The 9738-nt window shown below is 39.8% G+C and overlaps 1 protein-coding gene across 1 annotated transcript in view; it reads left to right on the top strand.

Moving 5' to 3' along the window:
• LOC113048675 (phenylalanine-4-hydroxylase-like) overlaps positions 1-9738 on the top strand; it is a 36525-nt gene that overhangs the window by 705 nt on the left and 26082 nt on the right. The window lies entirely within an intron of this gene.

The raw sequence follows: 9738 nt of genomic DNA, 5'->3' as shown, positions 1-9738 counted from the left end.
ATGGATTTTGGTTAGCTTGAACGGTTTTGTCGTGGTGATTTTTGAAATGACAGTGAAAAGGGAATCATTAATTGGCTTGTATTTTTAAATTGCCAGCTTCCAAACATTTCAAAGGTTTTTTTTCATACAGAGATCAATCATTCTGAGGAAATATGCTAGTTTCATGAATTTACAACACTGTATTGGACAACAGAAATTAAAAAACTGGTTCAGACTTCTTACACTGACGTAATCTCACTCTGGCCACTCTGTCTGTCTGAGGGAAGTGAGGTCACCATTTTTTGTCCAATGGTCAGTCGTAACCTAATTATTGTTAATTATCTTAAAATAATTATTGTTCATGTCAACATAGTTAATGTTTATGAATAAAATATTATTGTAAAGTGTTATTAAAGTTATATATATGGTTCTGTGAATGTGATTTCAAAGTCTAGATGATTCGGATTAACCCTTTAACTGCCGTATACCTTAAAATCTGACTGCCAGAAGTCTATTGTGAATGCATGTGCCCGCTGAGCACAATTTACCTGATGCCACAGTGGTGGCGTTGCACTGATGGCTTGAGCCCGCCATCGCTGCTTGCAGCTATATTTATTATTATTATTATTATACTTCTCCAAAATGAATCGCATTTTTGAGGGCCTAAACATACTCAAAAAGTCATGAAACTTTGCACACACCTCAGAACTGGCGAAAATTTACATCTGATATGGGTTTCAGAAGTGGGTGTGGCAAAATGGCTCGACAGCGCCACCTATACACGTTCAACGGTGTGCGCCTCGAGCTATGTTTCACGTACATGTATGAAAATCGGTACACATGTGTAACTCTCCAGTACCTACAAAAAAGTCTCTTAGAGCAAAATTCTAAACCCAACAGGAAGTCGGTTATTTTTAATATTATGAGCAAATTTTGTGTCATTTTTGCCATTTCCATGCGTTGTATTTTAACGAACTCCTCCTAGAGACTTATTCAGATCAACACCAAGTTTGGTATGCCTAATCTAAAGGCCTTTGCGATGTTAAATTGCGAAGCTTTTGAGTTTTCGTTAATGGTCGTGTCCGTGGCGGCCTGGCGAATTTCGATGATTCGCCATGAAACATGAAGTTGCTATAACTCAGACATACAATGACCAATCTGCCCCAAACTTCACATGTTTGATGAGTCTCCTGACCTGAACAGATTGACATGCCCATATTCAGTTATAGTCATAGCGCCACCTACTGGCAACAGGAAGTGACATATTTTACACTGCGATGAACTACTCCTAGAATTTTTATGACATCAATGTATTTTTTGTGGTCAGTCTAATCTAAAGGCCTGTGCGATGTTAAGTTTTGAAGATCTTGAGTTTTCGTTAAAAGGCGTGTCCATGGCGCCGTCACGAAGTTCGATGTCTCGCCATGGGAATAAAAGATGTTATAACTCAGGCATAAAATGTCCGATCTTCCCCAAACTCCACATGTGTGATAAGAGTCCTGGCCTGAACACATCTGAAGGCCAAAATTCCATCAGGTGTGGCAAAATGGCTCGATAGCGCCACCTATACATTTTCAACAGAGTGCGCCTCGAGCTATGTTTCACGTACATGTACAAACATCGGTATACACATGTAACACACCAATACCTACAAAAAAGTCTCTTGGTACGAAATCCGAATCCCAACAGGAAGTCGGTTTTTTAGAATTTTCTCTGCAAAATTGGCGTTGTTTTTGACATTTTCAGGGGTTGTACTTTAACGAACTCCTCCTAGAGATTTATTCAGATCAACACCAAACCTGGTCAGTGTAATCTTAAGCCCTTTGCGATGTTAAATTGCGAAGATCTTTAGATTTCGTTAAAGGGCGTGTCCATGGTGGCCTGACAAATTTCGATGTTTCGCCATGAAAAAGGAAGTTGCTGTAACTCAGACATACAATGTCCAGTCTGCCCCAAACTTCACATGTTAGATAAGACTTCTGCCCTTAACAGATCTACATGCCCACTTTCAGTTATAATCATAGCGCCACCTATTGGCAACAGGAAGTGACATGTTTTACGCTGCGACAAACTACTCCTATAATTTTTTTAAGATTAACATATATTTTGTGGTCAGTCTAATCTAAAGGCCTGTGCAATGTTAACTTTTGGAGATCTTGAGTTTTTGTTAAAGGGCGTTTCCATGGCGCCATGACAAAATTTGATGTCTTGCCACAGCAAGAGAAGTTGTTGTAACTCAAGCATAAAATGTTCAATCTTCCCCAAACTTCTAATGTTTGATAAGAGTCCTGGCCTGAACACATCTGTAGGCCAATATTACATTATAATGATAGCGCCACCTGCTGGCAACGGTAAGATTGGCACATATATGGGATATACTTTGATATATTCCACTTATATTTAGGACATTAAATGCATATTTCTCAACGTTCACCTTTTTACTAGAGCAACACGATGGCGGTGAGCCCGGGTGCGAGGGCCCGTTCATCGCTGCTTGCAGCTTTAATTAGGGCTCAAGCCTGGAGGGCGAGAGCCCTATTGTTTTCCTTAGGATTATTTTTTAGTATTATTATTATTATTATTTTTTTCCAACGTCTCGGGGGCTTTTGGGGCCCTTAACATGCTCGAAAACTCTTGAAAATTGGCACACACCTTGGAACCTGCGGCCATTAGGGCTGGGCAGAGACTGATACACGGGCGTGGCACAGGGGCTCTACAGCGCCCCCTGGAATACTGAGGGCCATATATCATACATACGTGCACATAGACACACGAAACTCGGTACACATGTAGATCTCATCAAACCAAACAACTTTCGTTCTGCATGTCATAGGCTCCGCCCAACAGGAAGTTGGATATTTAGGGTTTAGTATTCAAATTTTTCGTCAAAGTTGTGGGGGCTTTTGGGGTCCTTAACATACTCAAAAACTCTTGAAAATTTGCACACACTTTGGAATCTGTGGCCTTTAGGAGCCTGCAGAGGCTGGGACCCGGGCGTGGCACAGGGGCTCTACGGCGCCCCCTGGATCACAGTCAGAAATGTTGATGTATAGCTCACACATACTTGCACATATTCATATGAAACTCAGTACACATATAGATCTCACCGTGCCGAACAACTTTTGTATTGCATGTCCTAGGCTCCGCCCAACAGGAAGTCAGCTATTTAGCATCATGTAAAAAGCCCATGCTCTGGAATTTGAAATACTTGTCATAGGTTTTTTACTCGATGGCCGCCAAACTCGGTCAACATGATTTCAAGACACTGGGGATGAAAAATTGCCAGGGGATTTTTGATATCTCGAACGGTTTGCTTGTGGCAAGGCGTTGAAATTATGGCGAGAAATGAGAAACAGGAAGTGTCTAATAACATCCACATACATTTCCTGATTTTAATAAAACTTCATCAGATTATTCGTTGTATTATGTCGATCGCATATATGTGACTATTAGGAGTCAAAGTTATAGCGCCACCAACTGGCAGAAGGAAGTGTGTCATTTTCAAAATGATTTGAATTCAGCATCTTATTATTACTCGATTAGCTTCAAACTTCATCAGAATAATGTTAAAACACAGCCGATATAAATCTGCAAGGGGGATATTGATATCTAAAAAATTGTTGGCGTGGCAACATGTCAAACTGGAATACTTCTCAGGTGATTTTGAGGCAAATAACATACTTAGAATTTCACAAAACTCTGAACACACATCAGTATTTCTGATAGGAACTTAAATTGTGAATGGATTTTGGATAGCTTGAATGGTTTTGCCGTGGTGATTTTTTGAAATGCCCTTACAAAGGGAATCATTATTGTATTTTTAAATTGCAGCTTCCAAACATGTCAAATAATTTTTTCATACAGATGAAAAAGTCATTCTGAGGAAATATGCATAGTTTCACGACTTTACAACACTGTATGGATAACAGAAAATTAAAAAACTGTCAGACTTCTCAACTGACATGATCTCACTCTGGCCACTCTGTCTGTGTGAGGAAAGGGAGGGGGAGAGGGAGGGGGAGTGTGAGGGGGTTGGTGACTGTGAATTTTTGGTGACTGACAGTGTGTGTGGATTGTAGGGAGGGGCTGTCTGGCAGAGAGAGAGAGAGAGAGAGAGAGAGACCTAATCATCCCTTTAATAATCAGGGGGAAAAAAATCTGTATTTTAAATTGTTATTGTTTTTGTTGTTGCTAATGGTGGTGTTTTTTCTTTTCATTACAGGTTAAGAAATCTCTTAGGCCTTATCCTTTTCTGACAGTTTTAGGGATTTAAAAACATCCTAAGAATCCTTATTTGTGCTGCAAATAATAATTTCAAACTCATTTGATGCTGACCTATGACAACCTGTGACGTGACATGACATTTATTAATCTCATGGATGTAACAGTAAAACTCTTCAACTGACAGATTAAGCTGCAATGCAAGCAAAACTATTTCACAAATGCTTATAGGTCATTAAAATCATTACAAAACACTAATACATTATTAAAGGATTTGGTAACACTGTAAAATAATGTCTAATTTATTAACATTAGTAAATGCATTGGTAACACTTTACAAAAACTGCACTCATTAGCTAAGCATTAGTAAATAGTTCATGATTATAAAGCCTTTTCCCTTAATAATAGTCATTATTAAGCAGTAATACATATAAATAAATTGTTCTTGGTTTAAAAGCACATATATTACGAAGGAGATTAAAGTCTCAGTTGTCTTATAAAATAAATAAATAAACACAACCCAGTTTGATTCAGAATTCAGAAATATTTATTTCAAGATGCAATAAAAGGAAACTGTACACTTGAAAAGGTTTTGAGCGATTCTTGAAGGACTAGCATCATCTCCTCTTGTACGATGGTTTGAGGAATATATCTTCCAGATAGTACCGCCGCTCCCTATATGCAGAGTATGCAGTCTTCGTAGGGCACCAACTCCCAGAGGGGGCACCATCCCATTTGCTCAAAAAAAAAAAAAAAAAAAACCCCACATGCGCCATTCTCCCATCCGCGCTCGCGACCGCTCACACCTCATGTTTGCGGCTGAATGTTCGTAATTGATGGATGGACATCTATGCCCGGGTAAAGGACATCAGCTATCCGGCACAGAGAAAAGAAAACTAAAGAAAAAAAAAACAGGCATACAATTGTCTTGACATTACACATTCGAGAGTCTCAAATTTAGGGACCGTCTCTAAAGTTACCTGTGATATTGTTATAAACTTTTCTAACGTCAGTAGCATTTGAAGAGAATGACTTACAGCCATAAAAACAACTGTAATTGTTCATCTAGGTGACAGCTATAATGCACAATTAATTTGAATGTTTGATATTTATTACAACAAACTGTAAGTCATATGTAAATTATGCTACTTTTTCACATGGGCTCCAATGCAAATTTGAAGCTCAATAGCATTTGAGAAGAAAGACTTGCAGTCACAAAACAATTGTAATGTGTTCATATAGGTGTCAGCTACAATGCACACCTTATACATTTTTTATAAATATTAAAATAAAGTGTTACTAAAGTTATATATATTGTTCTGTGTATGTGATTTCAAAGTCTAGATTGGTCGGAGTAACCCTTTAACTGCCGCATCCCTTAAAACTTGATTGTCAGAGGGCTACTGTAAATGCTTATGCCCGCTGGGCACAGTTTTCCCGATGCCACCGGGGTGGCGTTGCACTGATGGCTTGAGCCCGACATTGCTGCTTGCAGCTATATTTAGGGCCCGAGCACCGATGGTGTGAGGACCCTCTTGGAATTGCTCCGTTTATTATTATTATTATTATTATTATTATTATTATTATTCTTCTTCTCCAAAATGAATCGCATTTTTGAGGGCCTAAACATGCTCGAAAAGTCCTGAAACTTTGCACACACCTCAGAACTGGCGAAAATTTACGTCTGATGTGGGTTTCAGAAGTGGGTGTGGCAAAATGGCTCAACAGCGCCACCTATACACGTTCAACGGTGTGCGCCTCGAGCTACGTTTCATGTACATGTATGAAAATCGGTATACACATGTAACTCTCCAATACCTACAAAAAAGTCTCTTGGAGCAAAATCCGAAACCCAACAGGAAGTCGGTTATTACTAATATTATGAGCAAATTTTGTGTCATTTTTGTCATTTCCATGTGTTGTATTTTAACGAACTCCTCCTAGAGATTCATTCAGATCAACACCAAATTTGGTATGCCTAATCTGAAGGCCTTTGCGATGTTAAATTGCGAAGCTTTTGAGTTTTCGTTAATGGGCGTGTCCGTGGCGGCCTGGCGAATTTCGATGATTCGCCATGAAACAGGAAGTTGCTATAACTCAGACATACAATGACCAATCTGCCCCAAACTTCACATGTTTGATGAGACTCCTGACCTGAACAGATTGGCATGCCCATATTCAGTTATAGTCATAGCGCCACCTATTGGCAACAGGAAGTGACATATTTTACACTGCGATGAACTACTCCTAGAAATTTTATGACATCAATGTATTTTTTGTGGTCAGTCTAATCTAAAGCCCTGTTCGATGTTAAGTTTTGAAGATCTTGAGTTTTCGTTAAAAGGCGTGTCCATGGCGCCGTCACGAAGTTCGATGTCTCGCCATGAGAATAAAAGATGTTATAACTCAGGCATAAAATGTCCGATCTTCCCCAAACTTCACATGTGTGATAAGAGTCCTGGCCTGAACACATCTGAAGGCCAAAATTCCATCAGGTGTGGCAAAATGGCTCGATAGCGCCACCTATACACATTCAACAGAGTGCGCCTCGAGCTATGTTTCACATACATGTACAAAAATCGGTATACACATGTAACACACCAATACCTAAAAAAAAGTCTCCTGGTACGAAATCCGAATCCCAACAGGAAGTCGGTTATTTAGAATTTTCTCTGCAATATTGGCGTTGTTTTTGCCATTTTCAGGGGTTGTACTTTAACGAACTCCTCCTAGAGATTTATTCAGATCAACACCAAACCTGGTCAGTGTAATCTTAAGCCCTTTGCGATGTTAAATTGCGAAGATCTTTAGATTTCGTTAAAGGGCGTGTCCATGGTGGCCTGACAAATTTCGATGTTTCGCCATGAAAAAGGAAGTTGCTGTAACTCAGACATACAATGTCCAATCTGCCCCAAACTTCACATGTTAGATAAAACTTCTGCCCTTAACAGATCTACATGCCCACATTCAGTTATAGTCATAGCGCCACCTATTGGCAACAGGAAGTGACATGTTTTACGCTGCAACAAACTACTCCTATAATTTTTTTGAGATTAACATATATTTTGTGGTCAGTCTAATCTAAAGGCCTGTGCAATGTTAACTTTTGGAGATCTTGAGTTTTTGTTAAAGGCCGTTTCCATGGCGCCATGACAAAATTTCATGTCTTGCCACAGCAAGAGAAGTTGTTGTAACTCAAGCATAAAATGTTCAATCTTCCCCAAACTTCACATGTTCGATAAGAGTCCTGGCCTGAACACATCTGAAGGCCAATATTCCATTATAATGATAGCGCCACCTGCTGGCAACGGTAAGATTGGCACATATATGGGATATACTTTGATATATTCCACTTATATTTAGGACATTAATTGCATATTTCTCAACGTTCACCTTTTTACTAAAGCAACACGATGGCGGTGAGCCCGGGTGCGAGGGCCCGTTCATCGCTGCTTGCAGCTTTAATTATTATTATTATTATACTTCTCCAAAATGAATCGCATTTTTGAGGGCCTAAACATACTCAAAAAGTCATGAAACTTTGCACACACCTCAGAACCGGCGAAAATTTACATCTGATATGGGTTTCAGAAGTGGGTGTGGCAAAATGGCTCGACAGCGCCACCTATACACGTTCAACGGTGTGCGCCTCGAGCTACGTTTCTGGTACATGTATGAAAATCGGTACACATGTGTAACTCTCCAGTACCTACAAAAAAGTCTCTTGGAGCAAAATCCTAAACCCAACAGGAAGTCGGTTATTACTAATATTATGAGCAAATTTTGTGTCATTTTTGCCATTTCCATGCGTTGTATTTTAACGAACTCCTCCTAGAGATTCATTCAGATCAACACCAAATTTGGTATGCCTAATCTGAAGGCCTTTGCGATGTTAAATTGCGAAGCTTTTGAGTTTTCGTTAATGGGCGTGTCCGTGGCGGCCTGGCGAATTTTGATGATTCGCCATGAAACAGGAAGTTGCTATAACTCAGACATATAATGACCAATCTGCCCCAAACTTCACATGTTTGATGAGTCTCCTGACCTGAACAGATTGACATGCCCATATTCAGTTATAGTCATAGCGCCACCTATTGGCAACAGGAAGTGACATATTTTACACTGCGATGAACTACTCCTAGAAATTTTATGACATCAATGTATTTTTTGTGGTCAATCTAATCTAAAGGCCTGTGCGATGTTAAGTTGTGAAGATCTTGAGTTTTCGTTAAAAGGCGTGTCCATGGCGCCATCACGAAGTTCGATGTCTCGCCATGGGAATAAAAGATGTTATAACTCAGGCATAAAATGTCCGATCTTCCCCAAACTTCACATGTGTGATAAGAGTCCTGGCCTGAACACATCTGAAGGCCAAAATTCCATCAGGTGTGGCAAAATGGCTCGATAGCGCCACCTATACACTTTCAACAGAGTGCGCCTCGAGCTATGTTTCACGTACATGTACAAAAATCGGTATACACATGTAACACACCAATACCTACAAAAAAGTCTCTTGGTACGAAATCCGAATCCCAACAGGAAGTCGGTTATTTAGAATTTTCTCTGCAAAAATGGCGTTGTTTTTGCCATTTTCAGGGGTTGTACTTTAACGAACTCCTCCTAGAGATTTATTCAGATCAACACCAAACCTGGTCAGTGTAATCTTAAGCCCTTTGCGATGTTAAATTGCGAAGATCTTTAGATTTCGTTAAAGGGCGTGTCCATGGCGGCCTGACAAATTTCGATGTTTCGCCATGAAAAAGGAAGTTGCTGTAACTCAGACATACAATGTCCAATCTGCCCCAAACTTCACTTGTTAGATAAAACTTCTGCCCTTAACAGATCTACATGCCCACATTCAGTTATAGTCATAGCGCCACCTATTGGCAACAGGAAGTGACATGTTTTACGCTGCGACAAACTACTCCTATCATTTTTTTGAGATTAACATATATTTTGTGGTCAGTCTAATCTAAAGGCCTGTGCAATGTTATCTTTTGGGGATCTTGAGTTTTTGTTAAAGGGCGTTTCCATGGCGCCATGACAAAATTTGATGTCTTGCCACAGCAAGAGAAGTTGTTGTAACTCAAGCATAAAATGTTCAATCTTCCCCAAACTTCACATGTTTGATAAGAGTCCTGGCCTGAACACATCTGAAGGCCAATATTCCATTATAATGATAGCGCCACCTGCTGGCAACGGTAAGATTGGCACATATATGGGACATACTTTGATATATTCCACTTATATTTAGGACATTAAATGCATATTTCTCAACGTTCACCTTTTTACTAAAGCAACACGATGGCGGTGAGCCCGGGTGCGAGGGCCCGTTCATCGCTGCTTGCAGCTTTAATTAGGGCTCAAGCCCGAAGGGGCGAAGAGCCCTATTGTTCTTCTAAGGATTATTCTTGTTATTATTAGGGCTCAAGCCTGGAGGGCGAGAGCCCTATTGTTTTCCTTAGGATTATTTTTTATTATTATTATTATTTTTTTCCAACGTTACGGGGGCTTTTGGGGTCCTTAACATGCTCGAAA

Source organism: Carassius auratus, chromosome 29 (genome assembly GCF_003368295.1).
Source record: "Carassius auratus strain Wakin chromosome 29, ASM336829v1, whole genome shotgun sequence".
Taxonomy (NCBI): domain Eukaryota; kingdom Metazoa; phylum Chordata; class Actinopteri; order Cypriniformes; family Cyprinidae; genus Carassius; species Carassius auratus.
Note: the sequence above shows the minus strand (reverse complement) of the source record. Positions and strands in the feature narration are given on the sequence as shown.